The sequence below is a fragment of the Amphiprion ocellaris genome, chromosome 24, assembly GCF_022539595.1.
Source record: "Amphiprion ocellaris isolate individual 3 ecotype Okinawa chromosome 24, ASM2253959v1, whole genome shotgun sequence".
NCBI lineage: Eukaryota > Metazoa > Chordata > Actinopteri > Pomacentridae > Amphiprion > Amphiprion ocellaris.
This window is the reverse complement of record NC_072789.1, coordinates 14,137,154-14,160,485: the sequence shown is the minus strand read 5'-3', so window position 1 is coordinate 14,160,485 and position 23,332 is coordinate 14,137,154. Positions and strand designations below refer to the sequence as shown.

General features: G+C 40.4%; 1 protein-coding gene across 1 annotated transcript in view; it reads right to left on the bottom strand.

Moving 5' to 3' along the window:
* Positions 1-23,332, bottom strand: part of LOC111581816 (nck-associated protein 5-like) — a 155,340-nt gene that overhangs the window by 119,987 nt on the left and 12,021 nt on the right.

Sequence of the window (23,332 nt, the reverse complement as noted above, 5' to 3'; positions counted from 1 at the left end):
TGATACTTGGCATTTGGGATAAGCGCTTTAAAGCCCTGAGATAACACAATAATGTGATGTGGTTTGAAAAGGAAGCAGGCTCAATTTCTAACCTGTAGTGTGATTAGAAAACTTTATGGTTTACATTAACATATCGGAAAAAGACTGACGTAGTCTACCTATCGGCCCTGACAGCACCTGACTTAAACAGCGGATCTGGCATGAAGGTCATTGCCTCCTGACTGCGAGGCTGCGGTGTAAGTGTAGCCAGCAGGCGAATGTGGCGAGCTGGACTGTACTCGACTCCCTCTTCCCTCCCGCCGACTTTTCACAGAGCGGAGACAAGGCTAGCATCAGCCGCAAACGCTTCTGACAGAGCGCATTAGCCACGTCAGAGAAAATCAGGTTCCCTGCAAACAACACCTTATTATAACGCGATACACTGCAGTAGTTTGAGGCAAGACAGATCTCTCGGCTTTTGTTGCATCCGTCTCTGTTGCCATGTTTGCATATGAGCGAGTTCCAGCGCAGGATATTGTGGGGAAAACATTTCAGGGAATGGCTTACGCTATGAAAATAACCACTGGCCATTTTCTGTAAAATATGTCACATGGAATTAAAGCTATTTTCTCATGACGAGCGACACAAGCCAGAACGTCCTCCTGTTGTCGGAGATGGAGCTAAACTCACTGAATTTCCAACACAGAAGTGCAAGTTCAAACATGTGTGGAAATAGGTTATTCGGCCACATCAAACGGAAAAAAAAAAAACCCAAATAGTGCGATATGGGAGATAATAGGAGCCCATCGTGACATGCAGGCTTCCATGTGAGGCTGCTGGCTCTCCCTCAGGGCTTCCACCCTGTGACGCATCACACAGCCAGGCAGGTGATCTTTTGTTTGGGTGGGAGAAGATGATGAAACCTAGACACAAACACACAATGATTCCCAGTGTGTGCACAATGTGGGATCTTCTGAAAAACTGAGCAGGGAACAGCAGAAGAGACAGATAGCAAACAGATGAACGAGGGTTTAAAACAGAAAATAGAAAAATGAAAGACAACTGTGCTGCAGGCCTTTTCCCCAGAGTGTAGGCAAAATACAGGAGCGCTATTGTGTTGTCTCGCTCTGCTGCTGGGGCCCTTTAATGCTATAAAGCTGTCTGTACTCTGTCATCAATAGAAAAGCACAGGGGACCAGAATATGGTCGGTCAGGGCCGGGCCACTGCAGGGACACGACCAGCTGGAGCACCTGGAGTCCTGAGCAAACGCACACACCAGTGTTGATGCACAAACACAACTATGCATATATGAGGTGACCACATGGAAGCACACATTAACCCGAGCACATATATTTGCTTACACATGAACAAGCACTGATAGTTCAACAGTACACATGTGACCTATACAGGCAGACAATATACTTTATGTACACTGGACTCTTTTTAGGGGGATTAAACAGGTCAAAGCTCGTGGATTGAGTTTTGATCATCATAATTTCTAGACCTTGACAAGTTGTTTTGATCATAAAGTCAAATACTAGATTGTTCAGTTCCAGATAACTGTGACTGAATGTTTTGTGCCTTTGTAGACACTGTGACCTGTAAGTTGTAATGCGTAAATGATAAACCGAGGCATAATATTGTTGAAATTGAGCTTGTTTTCATAAAGAAATTTCAGGGTGTTTATAATGTTTTGTAAAAAGATAATTCATTAAATGTGAACATTTTCAGAATCTTGAAATATTGGTGACTCTACATGCTAATTGCTAAATTTGCTTTCATACTTGTTTCCTATTTGCTTAGTGTACACAACCTGTAGTTCAGCCCAGTTGGGCTGAAAAGTCCCTAATTTTTTGTCATGTGGCTGCTTAGGCCCTAATGGGTTGTTGGTTGTGCTGAGAAGCAGAGAATGTTGTGGTTTTAGAAGAATCTGGTTTGAAAGAAATGGTTTATATTTAGCAAATGATTAAATAAGATGTGCAAAATTAAATGATTTGGATGGAATGTTATGATTTTAAGGTCAGATTTAATCAACTATCCTGACTGAATGACACACTGGAAATGAGCAGTTAATAATCTGTTTTTACAGTTTGTAGCTCTGATAAGTTATGCAATTTTGGCAAATTGGTGAAAACAATATGTCTTAAAAAGACACCAGGTTGCAGAGGATTCATTTATTGACAAACCAGAAATCAGTTTTTACTCTTAAATTCTGATCATCCTGCTTCTCACAGCAGGATAATGAGGTTTCACTTAAGTTTTTAGTTGCTGACACTCCCAAAACTGCTCTGTCAGTGTTTTTATGACTAAGAAACTTCACATTAGCAACTTATCATATAAATGTGTGTGCTCATAAATCCAAGAGACTTCGAAAATGTGGCAGATATTTATGAGCAAGTTGTTGAGCAAGACGTGAAAGAGGTTCAATCCAGGTGGTTCGCCTGTATATCATTAAATCCAAATGAGCTGCAGCAATTATAGTTACAACCACCTCAGGTCAATATATCTGTCAGCAGTGTTTCCTGGAAGAGCAGCTTCTTTCTCATTAGTGGGAAACCGACATGCAACAAAAACGACACCGTACTCTCTGCTGAGCAACGCAACCTGCCCAGAATCCAATGTTGCGCATTCACCGTAGCATGAGTAACAACATGACCTCAATATTTTGGAAGTGTGTTTGTGTGTCTGTTTTGGATGGTGGTGGTGGTGGTGGGAGGATAATCTATGCAAAGCTCTGAAGCTGAATTTCGACTGTTGAAAGCCAATAAGGCGGTATCAAAATGAGGGCAGAGTTAATTAATCATCTCGGCTTCCTTTTCATGGCCCTCCTGTGACTGTCCCGGGGGCTTGTGAGAGTGTATTTTTTGTGCGTCTGTGTGTGTTGTGTGTGTGCGTGAGGCAGAGAAAGCATAGCAGGGAAGCAAGAGGGTGGTGCAGGTTGCAGCTGGGGGATATTAGCATAAAGTAATGTGAGCCAGCAGACTGCTGAGCTCCTGTAAGCCCGCTGCAAACCTCTTAGGGAAAAATATTAAACTACTGACACCTGCTTTATTGACTGACCACAGAAAAAAAAGAAGATGAAATACAATTAAAAGACAGTAGAAATTGTATGAGTGGATAAAGTTGCACTAATAAAAAAAAACAAACAAAAAACCTCCCCGAAAAGTATCAGAGTTTCAGTTAACATATCAGATATGAATTCCTTCCAAACTGCATATACTTTAAATTACTGCTGAAACAGTATCAAGCTTTTTGGAGTCAAATGAATGTAAAAAAGGCAGCTAAATGCTCTTATTTTGGAAGTATAAAATATGTATAATAAAAGATAAAGACAGCTCTTATAGGTGTTAACAATAGCAATAGCAGACAGAGAGAAAATAGAATTAATGCAATTTACTTTACATTTTCCTGTTGAAAAATAATTAATAGCAATTAGGAAATTTTCAAATTAAGCTACAATTACTGCCAACCAGCAAGGTTGCAGTTTATGTCCATGTGTATCCAGATTTCACCTTTCCTGTATAAAATGTTATGACTTTATCATCTTATTAGATATTAGTTATTCTGCCAAGGAATGCAGCAGAGTTAGGTGACAGTTGGCGTATGGTTTTCTGGCTATTTCTCTGTCTGTTAGCAACATTAGTCAAAAACCGAATAACAAATTTGAATGAAATTTTCAGGGAAGGTCAGAAATGACGCAAGGACCAAGTGATTAGATTTTGGCAGTGATGTGTCTTATAGTCTGGAGCCACAGATTTGTTAAATATTTCTGTATTGCGAGATAGCGGCATGGTGTCACTGTAACTATGACAACAAGTGAACGCTACATCAGCTGCCTGCTGACGATCACATGATTGAGATCCTACTACAAATCGACAGCGCTGTGGACTAATCAGGACTTATCCGTCGGAAATCATACAACGACTGCGCAGCATTGGCAGAGTACTGCACTCTCTGAGTGCTTTTCTTGTTTGTTTTGTCATACTCTTGCATAGTCAGACCTATCTCCACAGTGCTGCGTTAGCACTGGAGAATGGTCTGACTGTACCTCATTTTCATTCTACTGTAGAGGTGAAAAAGTCTGGCTTAACTGTATTTCTCTAAACTAATCACCTCAATGCGAAGGATGCAGCAATGTGATCCTGCACGGAGATGAGCACTGGCTAATTTTCCTAAAAAAACCAAACAAGCAGTGCTGTTTTAATGCACAATCCAAACTGTTGGAAAAAACTGAAATTTTTAACATGTACACTACCGCTCAAAAGTTTGGGGTCACCCAGACAATTTCATGTTTTCCATGAAAACTCACACTTTTACTCATGCGCTAACATAATGGGCCTCTGTATCCCTATGTAGATATTCCATTAGAAATCAGCCGTTTCCAGCTAGAATAGTCATTTACCAATTTAACAATGTCTAGACTGTATATCTGATTAATTTAACGCTATCTTCTTTGAAATAATGATTTTCTTTCAAAAATAAGGACATTTCTAAGTGCCTAAACTGTTGAATAGTTGTGTATGTTGCTGCTAGGAGGTTAACGTTTCCCATAACCAAGAAAATTTTGAAAACAATGAAAAATAGTGAAAGGGGAGGAGGAATTCTGCATGAACTATTCAGTGGAAAGGGTATACTTATACCCATAGTCTACATCCTGTGAGTCAAACTAGTCTGCATAACTTCTTGAGATATAAACAAACGTGTTAAGAGTTAACAGCAACCATTGACGACCAAATTCTAAGCACTTCATCCTTGAGTCCTGTGCAAGTTTGTACTAAATTCAAAGAAAAAGAATTTAAAGTGAGAATGGGATGATGAAGCTAAAAGCATCCTCTGTAACTACAACTTATGCTAATCTAACAACCAACACCCCTGGAATGTAGACATCACCTAAGCCCTCTGGAAATGGGAAAAACCCAGCTGTACTAGTCTACAAGACATCAATGTGCAGTACTGTTTTAGTTCTGTACAAACTAGAAACATGCGCAGATTAATCAAACAATGACTCTGGATGTCACTGCCAATTAAACTTCACAAAGAAAAAGCAAAATGTTTTCCCAAAGATATAATCCTCTTTTTTGTTTTCCAAGCTCTTCCTTGAGCCGTCTCGCCACCATACATAATTAGCTTGCTAATGTTTTGCAGCTGCAAGTGGCTCATCTTTTTCTTTTTGTGCAATGCAATGTGGCACCAGAGCACAAGCAAAACACTAAGGTTTGCATGAGTTCACTCATTCAGTTATGCGCTCAGTAGTACTGTCACACAACTACTTTTTAGACGTCTCAAATGTGACGTGTTGCATTTTAGGCTTGTTTGCGAGACTGCTTTTCTCATTTCACAGTTGGAAATTCATTGTTGCTATTTTAATAGCTCAGTATAGGTATTTTTAGGGCATTTAAGTTAAATAGTAAAGTTTCAGTGTATGAATTCCTGACACACAAAGGATTTTTGGAATGTATACTGGCTTTTAAAATTAAATTCAAGTTTGTCTTTTCCAGTTTTAATATACCGCATTCTCAAAGCTTGCTTAGAATTAGCACAAACTCTAAATTCGGGACCCAATTCATACTCTTCTGTGTGTCAGATAACTGCACCTTTAACCCTCTGAGCCTGCCAGTGGGTTTGAAAGGTAGGTTGTCTTTTTAAAAAAAAATCACAGCCAAGTCAGAAACGGTAAAAAAAACAGCAAGAATTTTGGGATGTAGAACTTTTTAACGATCCTTGAACTACTCATCTCTGATGTGCTGTCACAAAACCCAAATCTTAAAACTGTAACATTTGATAAAAATCACGTTATTCTACATGGCTCATTTAAAATCCAAAAAATCTGAATATTCTGTAAAGAAAAAAAAAAGAAAAGAAAATTCTGTGCTTCGCTTTAAGTATGAAGCCAGTTGTGACTCATCTGTGACCAACAGTCTGACACGATGTGACACAAATTTAGGGACTTTTTGGCTCAACTGCAGGCTGAACGGTAATGTACATTCATCATGTGGACACAAATGCAACTCCACATCAGCGCTAATGCTGCTCCCTGGAATGATAAATGAAAAAAATGTCATTGCTTGTTTTAACACGTCAGTTTTCAAAGCCTCTGCATGCTGATTTTGCATCATACCAAATAGAATGGAAACCAATGTTGGCGCTACAGTCAGTGTACAATATTGTGGCATGCTTGGGATGCTAATGGGCAAGAAAATGCAAAACCGGATGACTAAGACATGAGTAGAGACTGTGGCTTTGGCTGTCCTTAATATTTTTTTCTTCATTACAGCCATCGGCAGGTTAAAAGGTTTTTATTTAAGGAACATGTCAAGCTGAGGATGATGAAGGCAAAAGCAAAAGTACAAAAAGTCAGCATTTGCTTGTGGCCTCAATGATGCTTTCAATCAATTAGCAGTAAAAGCAACGTTAACAGGACAGAGAGCCTTACGGCCCTGACAGAGCTGTAATTTTTATTTGAGTGCCATAATGCAAACATACATGTCACATGGACAGAAAGAAATGAATGCCATGATATATTTTTCTACATGGAAGTCTTTCAGGCTGGAAAAAGGCTCAGTGGGTCAGTGAGTGGAGGTTTGGGATTGTTGGGGGGGATTTCTAAATGGATCGCAAGGAGAGATCTGGGCATGAGGAAGAGTGAGAGAGTGAAATAGGATGGAAAAATGCAATCATGCATCCCAGGCCTCTCCAAGCTCCTCATCGTGTGTTTCTTCCCCCCTCCTTCTCCTCCACGAGCCATTAGTCACTATCCAGCTCCTGTTAATGTAATTAGATAAAGGATATATGGAGTCTCCGAGCTCAGCGGAGACATTTGTCTGCATAATTGCATCCATGCGGTGGCAGAGGCTAAGAACCCCTGGATTTCCACAAAACACCTCCAGCTCACTAAGTCAGAAGAAGTAGAAAGGAAGAGTGAAAGAAGGACAGAAAGAGACATTTGGGGGATGAAAGAGGGTGATAAAAAAAAGAGAAAAATCCTACTTTAAGTAATCTATTTTTCTTCTTTTTTTAATCCCTTGCTGTGTTTTCAGAAGACTTTTTCTCGCCAGTCCAGTAAATAGCACCTTATGCTCCAAAAAAATGAAAAAAGTCATGAATCCTGAAACATATTTTTAGATCTGTCTGTTGCCACACGTTTGAATTCTGGTTTCTCCCCTCAACACACGCACATACTGCAAATTGTGGCACAACCCTCTGAACCACTTGGAGAAAATATGTACAGATGGCAGGCAGGTCCACTCATTCAGCCCTTCTGGAGATGTATCGGAAACGTGAAACAAGCTCGAGTCTTCCATCTAATTAGTGGTAGTCGCAGCTTGTCGGCTAGTGACCTACATATGGAACATAGTAAGATCGCTACACTTGAGATGCACCACACACAGTCAAGAACTCACACATTGACTCCAGAGGTTTGGACACACACAGTGGCATACCAAGAGCCCAAATTACTATTATTTTCCACGTAAATTCATCTATTGATTGGTTGTTTGTGTCACTGAAATACAAAATCCCCAGATACATTTACAAATCAGAGAAGCTGCAAATCCTCATATTCCAGTAAGTGGAAACAGCAGAAGTTTTCAAAATTTCCACTTTCAAATTCAACTGACAGCATGAGATAAGAAAGCCGTCAAAGATGCAGTAAATGTAAATACTCACTGTTTCTGCATAATAACACATGCACAGCTCAAATACTGCCTGCACGCACCAAATATACACTGCTACTCCACTTGCTCCCTGATGGATTTTAACTTTGCCCTCATCATCCCTCCTCCTTCTGCCCTGGACCTCTAACCCAGGGCAATTCCTGCCTCCTGTCTGGGGCACAAGCTATGTAGGTGGTTATGGATTTTGGACGGACTGGAGGGCAGGATGTTAGCCTGATTATCACCCAGTCAAGACCTACTTCCAGCTCCAGACAGCCTGCCTCCTGCCCCAGTTACCTCCTTGACGGGAGGGATGTAAAAGGGGGGAAACCTATGGACCCGACACTCACCGCCAGCAGCTCCAACAGGGGCACGTTTCGGATCCTCCCGCAGACCGACACAGCATCGTGGTCCACGAACTGGCTCATCCTGTCGTCCGCTTTATCTCGTCTGCTCCTCTTCTTCCGCTTCGCTCCCCACTTCTGCCCTAGCTGCCTTGCCGAGTCTCAGCTGCCGCCTGCCACTGTGTGCATGCGTGTGTTTGCATTCAGCGGTGTGTGTGTTGGAATGATGATGCAGCAGGCAGTCGTGCAGCCTTGGCAGCGAAGTGCCTGGTCTGGATTCTTGTTTCTCCTCAGCAAGGCCACATCAGCTCTTGTCAATATTTAACTAGCGAGTCAAGCTAGATTAAATCACCTGGGCCTCACCAACAGTGGTTCGCTGCCCAGGAGAGCTTGTGTGTATGTGTTTTAACTTGTTTGTGTGCAAAGTAGTGAATGGTTGGTATTTGTGCATGCGTGTAAAGACATAAAACATTAATACATGTCACCAGAGGAGTCTGACTCAGACTCTGGTTTGGCCGTTTCTCCGTTTTCTGCGACTCAAGCTCGAGTCCAAAACTCACACTCAGTCATGATGTGGCTTCTGAACACTGGCTGCTTCAGTATGACCACTGCTGCTGCCGCCACTGGCAGACATCTGAGGCAACGCAAAGAAAGATTTGGCACGGAAAAAAAGCGAGCGTGTGCGTGTTCATTCATGCAGCTGACTGGCCGAGTGAGAGGAGTATCAAACAGCCAATGGAACAGCTCCCTGATGTTCGCCTCAGGAGTATTTTCCCCTGCCTCACTGTGAGCGCAGCGCTCGACTTCGACATCAGACATGTCGCATGACTCGTGAGCTCTAGTAGGAAAACAGGATCTTGATCCAAGTACTTTGTACTCGTCTGTCACTTGGAGAACACATGAGTGAAAGGTCAAAGAGCAGTTCCTGTCATACTTAAACACTTAATTTTACATTTAGCTGATGCTTTTATGTTATGTTAGTTATGTGATGATCGCGTTGGTTTGTCTGTCTGTCTGTTCACAACATTATTCAAAAAAATGGACTAACGGATTTTGATGAAATTTTCAAGGAAGGTCAGAAATGATACAAGGACCAAGTGATTAGATTTTTGGCAGTGATGTGGCTTATAGTCTAGATCCATGGATTTGTTAAAGATTTCTGTATCATTGTGAGATAGTGTCACGACGTCACTGTAACTATGACAACAAGTGAACACTACGTCAGCTGCCTGCTGACGATCACATGATTGTGATCCTACTACAAATACACCGCTGCGGACCAATAATTTGCTAAAGATTTCATCTGTTGAAAATCATACAACTGAGCAGCCTTGGTGGAGTACTGCACTCTCTGAGTGCTTTTCTAATTTCTGCTGTAACGTATGTAAACAAACCTTTCTGGACTGGTTGTCTCACATAACAACACTTTGAAAAGGGCTGAGCATTTTCTAGTCAAATGTTGATTAGTGATTTCAATGTTCAGGAAATATACCAGAGGTCTACTGTGCTATGGCAATTGTCATTTAGCTTTCTTTTAAATGAGAAGGTGGCAGTTTCACATGATAAGTAAGTGCCCTTCAATCAATAAATCTAACTAAAACAGTTCATTCTGCCCTACAAAGAACATGCCATGCTGGACATTTGAACATCTACAGTTTTGTCACAATCAAGCAACAACTTCTGGTGCAAAAAAATAAAGCCAACAAAGATGTTTCAAAAACTGCGGCTCCTCGAATAGCCACTCGAGGCTAGTTTTAAAAGTGACTTTACCCCCATAGAATGTCCGTGTTAAAATGCTCAACTTTACAGCAGGAAATAAACACGTTTACAGCCTGGTACAAAAAATGTTTTGGTCTCTTCAGCTAAATTCCTCATTCGTGACAACTCTGTGAGGGTGAATTTGATATAATTTACCAGCTTAGATTGTTTGAAGGCTTAAAATTTTGCATATTTAAAAGAAAGGCTGCTTTGAGTGACAGTCAATGGTCTGTTTGCATGTTCGCCTCAGCTCCACTGGATCTCCACAGGACTACCCAAGAGCTGGGAGGAGTCAGGCACGGCCAAGATCCACCACGCTGAGCTTCCATGCAACTTCTCAGAAAAACCTATTGACGCCATCACAAAGGGTTTGTCCATGTTTATGTATAGTTTATGATCACAACTCTCCTCAAAAAGATCACGACATGACAAAAAGATTTAAATCAGCTACTAAGAATGTCCTCTAACTGATCCCAAGTTTCAAAATTAACTTTGAGCATCAGCCTTGAAGCCAAGATGAACAAGAAGTCTTTGAAATCCACAAGGAAGGTCATGAAATGTGATCAAAACTTCCCCAACAGCTATTAAAGTGACCTTTTTTCTGGGTTGCTGTTTCCAGGACCATGACTCTGCGCCTACCACCTCCGCTAACCAGCTTCCCAAGTGACACACCGAGAATGAACTTTGAATCTCAGATTGCAGGTTTTGATTCCTTCCCAGTGGTCTGGTCGAGCAGGCTGCACAATGGATAATGACAGTTCTCTCATTCAGAATGGAAAATGTGGAAACCTTTCTGGCAGCGGTGGCACGTTTCTCCCTCAACTATCCACCAATCATGCTTGTATTTTTATACTTGATTGGTGTCTGACTGGACAGAAATTATTGCTCAGTGGATGCTTCTCATACTTCAATCATGCACTGAAAGCTTGATTCAGCAAGAGTAGCGTACGGAAAGAACAGATCCAGTGTCAACTGAAGACCTTTGTACAAAGAGAGGCATTGACCATCACAGTGTCAGAAGCTTTTTAATTGGATTTAGCAAGTTTAGGGCGTAGAAATGATCAGCTTTGACTGGTATCATCATCTGAATGTTAATAATTTTTTTTTCTTGCTACAGTGTGGAAAAAAAATGTAATCTTGCAGAATTTTGCCTTTTTAAAAACATTTTGGTTTCATATTTTATTAAATGCACAAAAATATTATATGATATTGAAACAATTGGGCTGTGAATTTACATATGTAGTATTAGATTATATTATATTAACATAAAAAAATCTTTAACGTGAATAAATATAAAATTTTAATTTATGTTTCACAGCTGAATTTTAATATTTAACAATGTCAATATGTTTATATATGTTTATATATATTACTGTATTTTTATTTACTTTTATTTTTATGACTATTTTTTAAGTTATTTCGACTAATTAGTTCTATTATTTTATGGAATCCCTTTTAGCCCTCTACATGGAAAAATATTGAATGTTTTTGTATTTTTTTCTTTTTTTACAGTCTTCTTTAGTAGATGGTTGCCAGACTCACTATAAATCTTGCACCACTTAACACTAATAATACCAACCAGCAGCAGGGATGTTGTGGAGATAGCCTCAAAAACACCTGCATACCATTGCTGGTCTTGATCTGCATTCAACTGCTCAGAAACGACATGCACTTAGACTGCCATCTCCTAAATTACTGTCAAATGAACCAAAAATAACAATAATGCATCAGCATCTATTTTTACATTCGGCATGGCAGCAAACCTTGAGTATGAATATTCTGCTCCTGCTGACCCCTATCAGCTACATTTTGTTTTTCCCACCGAGACTTAAGCTCATGACCTGCGGCTATCCCAGTGATTGATGGGAGTTGAGTGGCAGGTGGTGCTCCTGCTCAAACTGAGATTACAAACTCATCAGTCAGCAGGCGCCTGGGCAAGCCTCGCTGAGGAATTTCTGACATCTGACACAGTAGCTTCACACCAGCAAGCCTGTGTGAAGCCAGCTGAGGTGATGCAGGTGTAAAATCATTGCCCTACCCAAAATACATTCCTGTTGGTGACTAACTGTTTACCATCAAAGCAGGTTCTGTGTAGTCATGAGACCTTTACGAAATAGAATTTTGAAATCTACCGTGAGAGAAAATTGTCCTTTCACTGTTGATTTAGAAATGAACAATTGAATTGAAGCTACTGCACAAAGTCATTTATACATCACACCAGTGGTGGCCAGTCAACCAAGACATAGTGAATGTTTTATCACTGAAAAGAGCAACCATATCCATATAATAAGAGATTTTAATAATGCATCCTTTGGCAATTTAAAGATGCTTCATTTGCCAGTGAAAAGACATCATGACACTAATGCCCATATAATGAGTTTGGTCTGGAATGGCCAGAAAATGTAATCTAGACAGGAATTACTGGCTGTTTTGATAATACATCTTTAGCAAATGAGCTGCTCCATTCGTCAAAGTGTCAATGAGATATATGGTAAACGAACATAAATATCACATTATGAATTAAGTGCAGTTATTAGGGTTTGGAATGGCTGGGAGACTCCACAGAAGTATGAATTGTTAAATAATTTACATCATTTGTCAAGCCAGACGCTATATGCAAATTACAAGGCGGTGAAATTCCAAAGCAGTTGTGTCACGCAAATAAAAACAGGTTCTAGACCAATTACTTTTAACCTCTAACCATTTACAAACCAAAAGGTCACCAGGTGCTAGGAAGAACCACTCCTGGGAACACCTGGAAGGAACTGGCCCTTCAAGAGTGACCAGTATAGCCTCCGCTAGGTGAGGCAGTTGCCCTGGATAGCATCTATTCACCCCCCATAATGTGTCTCAGCTCAGCTCAAGTTAATCTGCATCTACAAATGTGGCTAACAAGCGTGCACTCAGTCCTCGTCAGTCAACCCAGATCCAAACAAACAAACGCAGCCTTGAGCACTTACACAGAGCCATATATCAAGTGTTAGTTTTAAAGTGGGTTCTGTATGTATTTACTCAGTGGTTAGAGCTAATGCAGAAACATGTAAATATTTCCCTGGATCTGACAGGAAGTGATTCTAGTGTCATTATGGCACATCCCAGACCACCAACCAACACTGAGTACCACACTCATATTCACTTCAATTACTCAGTTAGGAACAGGAAAGTGCAGAATATTAAACATTTTTTCTTAGATCTGACATCCTCCGATCACTCATGCTGCCCAAAGTGAACCCAACAAATTTGAATGTGTGTGCCTGATTTAAGAGAAAGGTTTTATGGAGACACATCTAGATCCAACACAAACGGCTCCCCCACATTTACAGCTCTGCTCTTAGAAAAGCAAGCATGAAAGGGCCCTCTCAGATCCCAGCTGAGGGTTTGGCTTGGCGCCTGATGAGGAGGATGTGATCACAGGGCGGCCTCTGTGCAAAAGAATCGACAGGACGTGCTTACCACCCCACACTCCCCACACCACCTTCTGCCTCTCACACCCACACCCAGTCTGCCAGGCCTCCATAGAAGGAGCCTGTCCTGCCCCAGCTGCAAGGTGGGGAGGTGGGCTTTCCTCGTTGACAGATGCAGCCCCTCTTCCTAATCTGCACGTCCAATCCTGTTAGCTGCCCTCTGCCAGTTTTGCCTTGTTCAGACCCAAACCTGCAGTTTGCCAGTGTGGGATCCAAAGATGGTGCCTCATCTGCATGTGATAAACAAACATCCCCGGAGACGAAGCTTCCATGCCAGGTGGACGGGGTTAACACCCTGCGATAAGCCCTCTGGACTACTATGTTTGGATTATGTTTCAAGTTTCTCTGCTCAGACAAGCCTCTGTTTCAACACAGCCAACCTGAGAGATAAGTGAAATTCAGTCCTCGCTGGATGTGCATGCATGGTAACTGTTCTTGCAGATACTGTGCTACATGCAATGTTATACGTTTCCATAAATGTAATATGTGGGATTACATGGCTTAAAGCAGTTCCTGGACATTTTCTTCCCCTGCCACATTTTCACTCATTGTGGGCTCATCTTTTTGCTGCAATATAAAGTCCTGCACCCATATGGAAGCAGCACAACCACAAACAGAAGTAGAGAGATGCCTTCTGCGCAGTAGAGCACAGTCATAATGATAGAAATTATAAAAATAAATACAAGAAATAAATGATCTATTTTACGAAAATTCAAAAATCCTGGATGCAACATGCATAACATTTTTACAAATGTTAGCAGGAGTTACCACCAGTGCTGGAAAACAATGGTAGCGTTGGTTTGTCTGTCTGTGTGCAACATTACTCAAAAACAGACTAATGGATTTGAATGAAATTTTCAGGGAAGGTCAGAAATGACACAAGGACCAAGTGATTAGATTTTGGCAGTGATGGAGCTTATAGTGTGGATCCACGGATTTGTTAAAGATTTCTGTATCATTGCGAGATAGTGGCATGGCGTCAGTGTAACTATGACAATAAATGAATGCTGCGTCAGCTGCCTGCTGACGATCACATGATTGTAATCCTGCTACAAATCACCCGCTGCAGACTTATCAGGACTTATCTGTCCGAAATTATACAACAACTGAGCAGTCTTGACGGAGAACTGTGTTCTCCGAGTGCTGTTCTTGTTTATATTTATAAAAAACTAGACATTTTTCACACTACCCTGCACATGAATTCTAAAAAGATATTTCACCATGCTAATGTATCTTCCAACAACCATTTCTGAACCATCTTATATTTACTTTATTCATAAAGTATATATTATTTTCTCAATTTTTTTCTCCATCTGGTCTGTGTAAACACATTGTGCCATTCAACTGGAAACTTGCAGATTTTTTTTCACGTGACTGCTGTTCACAGTTGAATTACTTGTGTTTTTTCATTTCGCTACAGAATTTTTAGAGAATGTGATTAATAAAAACATTACATTTTTGGAAAATATTAGAATGATGCGTGCAAAATAAAGTGATTCTGATGAAATATCCTAATTTTAAACAGAAATTTTGGTTATTCAGTTCAAAACAGTTGAAAAGTTAAAAATCAGATGACTTTCTGTTTCACAGTTTATGGCTCTAATAAAGGATGTAATTATCACAAAATATAACAGGCCTTTCACACACTGGTGGGGATCAGAAGGGTAAAGAGAGAGTTGGGATATAAATATGCTTTAAAGTCACAAGAGAAGAAAACGTGTAACTTCTGCTGAACAAGTGCAAACATCTGATCTGATCACACATATTTTTAGTGAAGTGGCATAATCAAAGCCTTATTCTCACTCAGATAGAAGCACCTTGTTATTATATCACCAGTCTCCTTATCTCCCTGAACAGCAACAAATTTACTCTTCAACTGTGTGACTCTTGTCTTGACAAACCTCCACTTGAGCCTAGAGTAAATCTGAGGACACAATGAAAGTGTTTGATCCTGTGGAGCGATAACACCAGCCAGTACAGAAAGGGCTGTCTTCTCTTGTCCACGCAGACTTCAGGCTTCTAAAAAGGCTTCCTGTGTCCCTGCCACTGTGCTCCTTTGAGGGAAATCAAAGGGTGAATAGAGATTGGTGCAAAGCACTAATGTTTGAGGAACAACGCATGTGACTCGGACCGCACGTGGCCCCGGTATCGACTTTGATCTCTTGTCATGACTGGAAGAAGAGAGTTCATAATTGGCCCCTCAACTCAAAAGGAGACAAAGGATGGTCTCATTGGACGAGGGAAAATGGACATCCAATTACAAGAGCTGGCAGAGGGACACCCACAGAGCAGAAAAAGTAATTTAAAAAAAGTCGGTTTGGAACGGACCCAACAGCTTCTTCTTTCAATGTCCGACTGATTACTGAAGTGCGTTTGATTTGAGCGACGAATGATAAAACCTTGAAGATAAAAATGTTTATTGCATTATGTTCAGCCGGCAAACGTGCACGCAACTTATGACACGGCTCAGAGGTTTCAGCACATTAGTGTGCATTGGTATTTCAGAGGAGATGGTTCACATGCCAAGCTGAGAATAAGCAGGTCAATCGGAATGCTGGGCTCATTATCACCCAGAGCAAAATGTGGAAATCTGTTGCTTTGCTCACCTGAAATTAATGTGTACTCAAAGCTCTGCTAATCCTCTCATGTTCTCATTTGTGACATGAGAAATAGCATTTAACTTAATGACCCAGGATGCTGAGATCTCTTAAATATTATATAATTGCTCTAATAAAAACACAGGCTTGTTACTTGGAGGTTGGAAAACCAGATGAGTGGCTCATATGAACACAGCCCCAACAGTTATTAAAGCAGTTTTACCAGCACACGGAGGCTGTTTCGTCTTATCCACAGCATGTGGTTGAACATGGGGGAAGCCGCTGAGTTTCAGACCGGAGTCGAGGGAAAAGACAAGGTTGTAATCGCACATCGCGAGGCTCATGAGAGAGGAGACGTTCCCATGAGACGAGGGGAGGCAAACGGCCACTTTTCTGCCTCAAAAAGGCAGCGAATGCCTCAGAGTTTGCTGGGTTCCCACACCTTACGGCCCCGTGGCTACCCACGCGGTGAGCCCAGGTATGTGTGGTATGTCACCTGCACACCGAGGCAGCTGTCAGAGCCCCGGCCGGAGGCTGGTACGCCCCTGCCGAGAAACTTCATTTAGACGCTCAAGATGAAATGTGAGAGACTTGAGCGCCGCTCCAAGAAGAGACTAAATCGTTTGATGTAACTGGTTCCCACCCAAATTGTCCAACCAGCCTTTGCCTCGTCGCCACACTTTACACCAGTTCCTCAAGAATCAAGCCGACACACTAAGCGAGCGCTGAGTGAGCACTCGTCCCCTGAGCCTGGCATCCTGGAATACACATGGCGTGAGAACGAGGCCCACGCCAGCCACGGCATTGTCAGAGGATTTCTACTGTATAATTACACTCAATTAGTTTGAGCTGCTCAGTAATGATATCAAACCTCTCCATTTGTCTGCCTGAGGATGCGGGAACCAATCAGATTAGAGTGGGCATTTCTTCCCATCCCCTGCTTAGTTTTATGTCTCCATTTTGCATTGTAACAGCCAGCTGTAATGGGATGTGGGGGGAGAAGAAGGAGGAAATCCAATCTTGCCAAGCGGACTCCATGCTGGCATACCATCTAATTCATTTGCACTTAAATTTAGCATAAACCAAACTAATTTGTCTGTTTTGGGACAACTTTATTGTGTTACTTTTGCCAGTGGCAAATGGGCCAATGAAAAAAGTTGCAGCCTGATATAACAGCATGGCAGCAAATCAGCACGTAAAATACTTTTATACGAGGAGGCGGCTTGACAAAAGCCAGAAGGATTTAGCGAAAACCAAATACTTTGGAGATAAACAGGAAAGCGCTACCACATGCTGTTTATTCAATACAACTCACAACTATGCAGCAAGCGTTTAATCAGTAATGTGGAGGACTTGATTATTAACTCTCCCCCGCAGAGTGTTTTCAATTTCGCCTTTTGTTATCAATTATCTCTGAGCATGATTGCACTGGTGCACATGTTATAAATGCTGGCAGGGAAAAGGGTGTGGAAGACAAAACAAGGACTTTACTATTTCTTCACGCTTTGAGGAAGTGCATCAGAAGCCACATCTTAGATAGAAGCACACGAGGATCTTTTGTTTGATGAAAATGAGACAAATGCATTTAGGGACTGGTACAGATGGAGTAAAACAAAGCTGAGAAGACACTGAGGTGCATTCTTGGCATTGATCTAGGATGGTTTGGGTGTATGACAGGAGATTCATCACATCCATTCTAACCAGTAATCACCAATCCTGAATGTTGAAGCCTTGGGGTGATTTTACATCACTTCACATGTGCTGTTTTTTCAATTTGGAAACTGCTTTTCAGCACAGGTTGGATATGTGAGGTCTGTGTTGTTTGAAACTTTCCAAAAACCACATTGGGACAGTGAGGTCAGGTGCACATAGGTGTGAAAATGGGCAAAGCTCAAAGCAATCTGTAAGTTGTTTTCTCAACATTCCTACTTCTGATATAGTTTTGTAGTCTGTTGGAGAAGAAAATTTGCTGCACTTTCACTACACATAAGGAACTAGATCAGAGGTGTCAAATGTGGGCGAATTTGTAAAGTGTGAAAATGACAGAATAGACATTAACTGCAAATTGCCAATTTGTAAAATTATAAATTTAAAATAATTTCTAGACAATGACAAGTTATTTTGACTATAAAGTAAAATACTATATTGATCATTGTTTGTTATCTTGTGTCTCATTTTTGTAATATTTCATCTGGTTTTTGTCTTTTATTGTCTGACTTTTGTTGTTTGTCTCATGTTTTTAGCGTTTTGTTTTTTTTTTATCTTGCTTGTGTTTTTTATTTCTGTAATTTTATGTTTTGCTTTATTCATTTTGTTCCTTTTTTGTAAATTTTTTTTCTCGTTTGTGTCATTTGTACAAATTTTTGTCTCATTTTTGTACTTTGTTTTGTTACTTTGTCTCATTTTTGTAATTTTGTGTCTCATTTTTGTAATATTTTGTCTTGTTTTTTGTCTTTTTTTGTCCGACTTTTGTCATTTTGATCATAAAGTAAAATACTGTATTATTCAGTTCCAGATACCTGTGACTAAAAGTTTTGTATCTTTGTAGACACTCTGTGATCTGTAAGTTGTAATATGTAAATAATAAACTGAGGCATAATGTTGTGAAAATTTAATTGATTTTTCTTAAGAAATTTCATGTTGTTCATGATGTTTTGCAACAGGATAATTTCTTAAATGTGAACATTTTCAGAACTGTACTTTATTGCACTAAAACAAAGGAAAAAATTGGAGTTATCGTTATTTATAGGTTATTATGCTCTGATTTTACTGATCTGGCCCACTTTAGATCAAATTGGGCTGAATGTGGCCCTTGAACTTAAATGAGTTTGACATGCCTGAACTAGATAAATGATAGATATGAACCAGTTCATTGCAATCCACCATATACTTTCTTTGGAATATATCCTGAATACTACTTAACATAGAAGCACAGATTATGACCTTGTCTTGACTGCTGTTACTATGGAGACGAAGCAAGACGGATGTTGCACAATAGTTACTGAATATATCCTAAATGAGGTAGAATGCAACAATTCTAACTAAGATGTGAAATGAATCATCAGTTTTGTCAGTAGCTGCAGTTAACTTCTCAACTTAAAGTCCAAACCAAGGCTCATGTTTGGGTTACATTGTGTGCAACTGATACCATTAGTTTTAGTTTCACCTTGCAATTGTGCAAGGACAATAAACTTCACATGACATACTTACACCCAGTCGGCTTCCTTTCTTCCTACACTTGTCCTTGGTCGAAATATTGTTTTTTTTCTCATGTCACCTTGCACTTTTGTAGACTGCTGCTGCTGCTTTCTTACGTCGTGAGCGATTATCTTTTGAAAACATGTTTAGCCTGATTCACACTTTTCTTACTTTCTCTCACTTTGGACTATAGTTCATTTTAATCCAGACTAACCAAGATTTAATCATATGGAAAAGTTGAGAGCAATCAAGTTGCTCACAACCATCCACTTTTTACGAAATAACCAGGGATTTTATAATAGGGTTGTTCATCTTCGTTTCAAGGTGAGCTTTAGCTCAACGCAAATGATATAATTTGAAAATGAGAAATCAGTCATAAAAATGAAAGCTTAGTAGATTAGTTCCATCTCTTCTAATAAGCCAGCAGAATATTTTCAAACATAATTTTATTTTTCTCTCCCTTTTTGCAAATGTTTTATCTCCTCAGAAATGATGTGAGATAGGCTCCACTGTGTAGTATAGACTCCTGACAGAGCTTTTGCGGTGACCTACTTAAAGCTGGCTGGCAGCAGCTAGCAACGGCTCACAGACCGTCCACGGCCGTCGGGCTCACCGTGCACGTCCCTGCCTGACGAACACAGTCTCATCCGCGGGCAGGCGGGCATCAAATGATAAAAATAAATAGAGGCACAGAATCAACCCAGCAACACAGCAGTTATGTAATCCAAATGGTGCCCCAGTTACTTGCCAGTGTTGCTGTATCTGCTGCTACTCTGGGCCATCGCTGAGCTACACAACCTGATCCAGATTAGATGGTCCAACCCAGCCTATTTCCTGTTACAGGGGAGGAGCACTGTAATGAAACGCATCAATAAAATGCTGATAACGCTGACTAAGGCTCCACTCCCTGCACACACAAGGCCACACATACATTCGGCACATCAAACAACGCACAAACATACTCAAAGACATAAAGTCAATGACTTATTTGAATAAAGCCTGCAGCTTTGGAGCAAAACACACCCAGAAACATTCCCCTAAACCTAGCCTGCATACATTGAGGAAACATATGCCGACTCAATGCATTATACATGTGTGAGGTGGTGGTCCAGACTGACATTCGAGCCCTCTGTTCACCAAATTACTCGTAGACGATTGATAGAAGCTTTCTATGAAGCTAGGCCATGTAATCCATCCGAAGAGGAGCAGACATAAATATTTTACCTGTTCTTCAGCTGACATATGGCATCCTGTGTCAAGCTTTTTCTGCTAGTGCGAACTGAAAATCTGTCAAGGGCGTCCCAAGTGGAAAATCTATCTTGTTCATCATCTTAAGAGGCCGTGAAATATCTAAAATGTGTGAAAAGGCCACAACTATTTTCTGGAAAGAGGATGACAATCTTGTGACAAAACTCAAAAATATATTCTGCGCAGTATTATGCAGCTATAATGACATGAATCATGATAACAGAAAAAATGCAGTTTTAATTTCTTAGATAACTTCTTTTACAAAAATGTAAAAAAAAAATATTTGAATTAACATATACAGCATGTTTCCAAATGCCCAGAGGTGTTACCAATGCTGGAAAAAAAATCATGGCGGCCCTATATGCTACAGATATTTTACCACTTACATTTTGAATTCATTTTCATACTTATCTCCGATCTGCCCTATGGAAACACTGCCTGCAGTTCAGCCCAATAGTCCCTGAATTTTATTTTGCTGTCACTGTTGGTTGCCTCTGAGTCACTAATGACTTTGTAACTCCACTGAGGAGTGCAGAATTTTTTGCTTTTTGCAGAATCTAGTAGCAGCCCAATGGCGTGTTTTGATAGGATATCTTAATTTTAAACCTTTTTTTTGAAAAAAAAAATTCCTGATTGAAGAGATGATTAGTTCAAGGAGGCGGAAAATTCTTGTTTTTAGATTTTCTGGTCCTGGTAAATGGTTCCATTTTGACGTTTTTTTTTTCAAAAACAGTTATGTTTTTCAATCCCACCTTTGGGGTTTCAGAGGGTTAATGTAAATGCAGACAACTGATTTGCAGGTGACATAGAAGGAAAACCAGAACATGAAAACTCATGCCAGTCGCCTGACGGAATGTCAGAAAATGGCTCTTGTGTTTTCTCAGATGCCTGAAAAAATAAATGTATCGTAGGCTCATATCCTCCCAGGAAAAGGAGTGTTTACAGGACTTAGTAGGTTTATCTGTGCCAGGGCCAGCCGGGCCAGAGACATCATGTTCCCCATCAGCAGAGCAAGGATAAAGACCTGGGTTGCAGTTTAGAGACCAGTTTAAACTCGGTGGCCTCAAACTGAATGACTTGTGGCTGGAAAAAGGCTCACTAGAGAAATGACAGAATGGAATTTAGTTAGTTGAAACTTGTATTTCTTACCCTTCAAATAATATCACACCTATGCGGATTCTGAGATTCAATACTGACAATTTCAGATTTGCTGAAATCGGTCTCCACTTTTTAAGGTCACCCATGAAATCGAATCAAATCTGCACAGTGCTGCTAGATCTATGCTGGACCTGCACCAAAGTCCTCCAGGCTTCCTCCTGTTCCACTGTGAAACCAACTCAGCATCCTTATGCTCCGGCTGCCACCAGCATATCAGTATAGAGGAGAAAAAGATTTTAAAAACAACTCTACTAAACGTGGAAGACCAGAGATGAACAAAAGATGAGCGCACAACAGAAGAACAAAGTGGAAAAAAGGGAGAAAAAAAATGCACGCATGGTTAGTTGAGTGGGCAAATGTGAGCGTGTTGAATCATAAACCCATATCACAAATATGACCCAGTTGCAGTACACAGTAAATCAGGTCGCTGTGTATCCAATTAAAGCAATTAAAGGAACAGGATAGCTCAAATCAGCTAATAGCTGCTGTTAAGTGACGGTATCTGGGAAGCTTTTGTACGTTGCACAGTCATGAAATAAACAAAGACGTCGCTAACCACTTTATCAAGTCCATGGTGTTACTGGGAGTTACATATTCATGAAGCTAAACCACTGAGAATAAGTTATAAATCAGGTGGCGTCTTGTCTCAGCGAGGGGATTTCAGTGTGTCACTACAGCGCTTCTTCCAGATTCACTCTCATGTCTCACACTAGAAATGATTGACAGATATTATGTCCCAAATCAGAGCAAAAAAGACGCCTAGATTGTTTTATACTGGGAGATACATTTTGATTTTCTGAGGATTGCAGAAGTTATTTTATGATGGGTGTGATTTATGATTAAAATTTGTGTGGTAAGTGATTTTCTGACTTTTCCTGGAATGGAAATCCAGTTGTGGCTGAAGACATCTGAATGAAAAGTTAATGCACTGGCATTACTAAGAGCAGAACAGTTTGTGAATATAATACAGTGCTATGTCAGGCATATTTATGGTTATTAAATTAATAGATGAGGGAAAAGACAAAATGGACAACATGTTTACCAGGTTTTGTCCTTTAACCCACTGCAGTCTCTGGGTGTTTTTTGCTTCCTCTGAATCCCTTGAATTTTACTCATGTGACTGTTGGTCACAGCGGACTCAAACATCACATCACATTTGATGCGAGGAGTGTCGAATTTTTAGCTTTTTACAGAATCTGGTTAATACAAAGGGTTTATTTTTGCCATTTTCTTTTTAAACGGCACATTTAGGATAAAACATCACAATTATAAGCTTAGGTTTGGTTAAAATTCCTAAAGGTAACAACAGGTCACAGGTGAGTAGTTCATGGACCAACAGAAAGTTGGAATATCTGACAATTCTTTACAGCTTTTACAGTCTCTGACACAGCTAAATGCTGTAAATATGTCACTTTTGTAAAGATAACATGTCTTCCATACAAAGCAGCAGGATTTGAGGTTCATAGGGTTAAGCACCAAGACACTCTTGCATGTCAGCACTGGGTTAAAATAGGTCAGCAGAAAGCCATAAAGTCAGGTCAAGTCGATAAAGTATGCCGACATGTTTCGGCTTCATTAAAACCTGACAGTCTATCGCAACATTACGCAACAAAGTACTGTGAACAACAAAATGTAGCAGAAGTGCAGCTTATTAGCACATACTAGGGTGTATTTTCCATACAAAAAAAATTTGTCACAGAGCCTTAAACATTTGACACAAATGCATCCTTGATGACTTCATCACTTCCTATATCAAAATGCTATTTTAAGACTCTTGATTTATTATTTCCTGTGCAGTGACCGTACTGTATGCACCGAAGGGGGGGGGGGTAAGCTTCTTTGCTCTCATGCAGACACAACACAGCAGCCAGTAAAAGGCTGTACTTGACATTCCAAAGAGGCACTTGCGAGCAGATTCACCTTCAGTTAACCC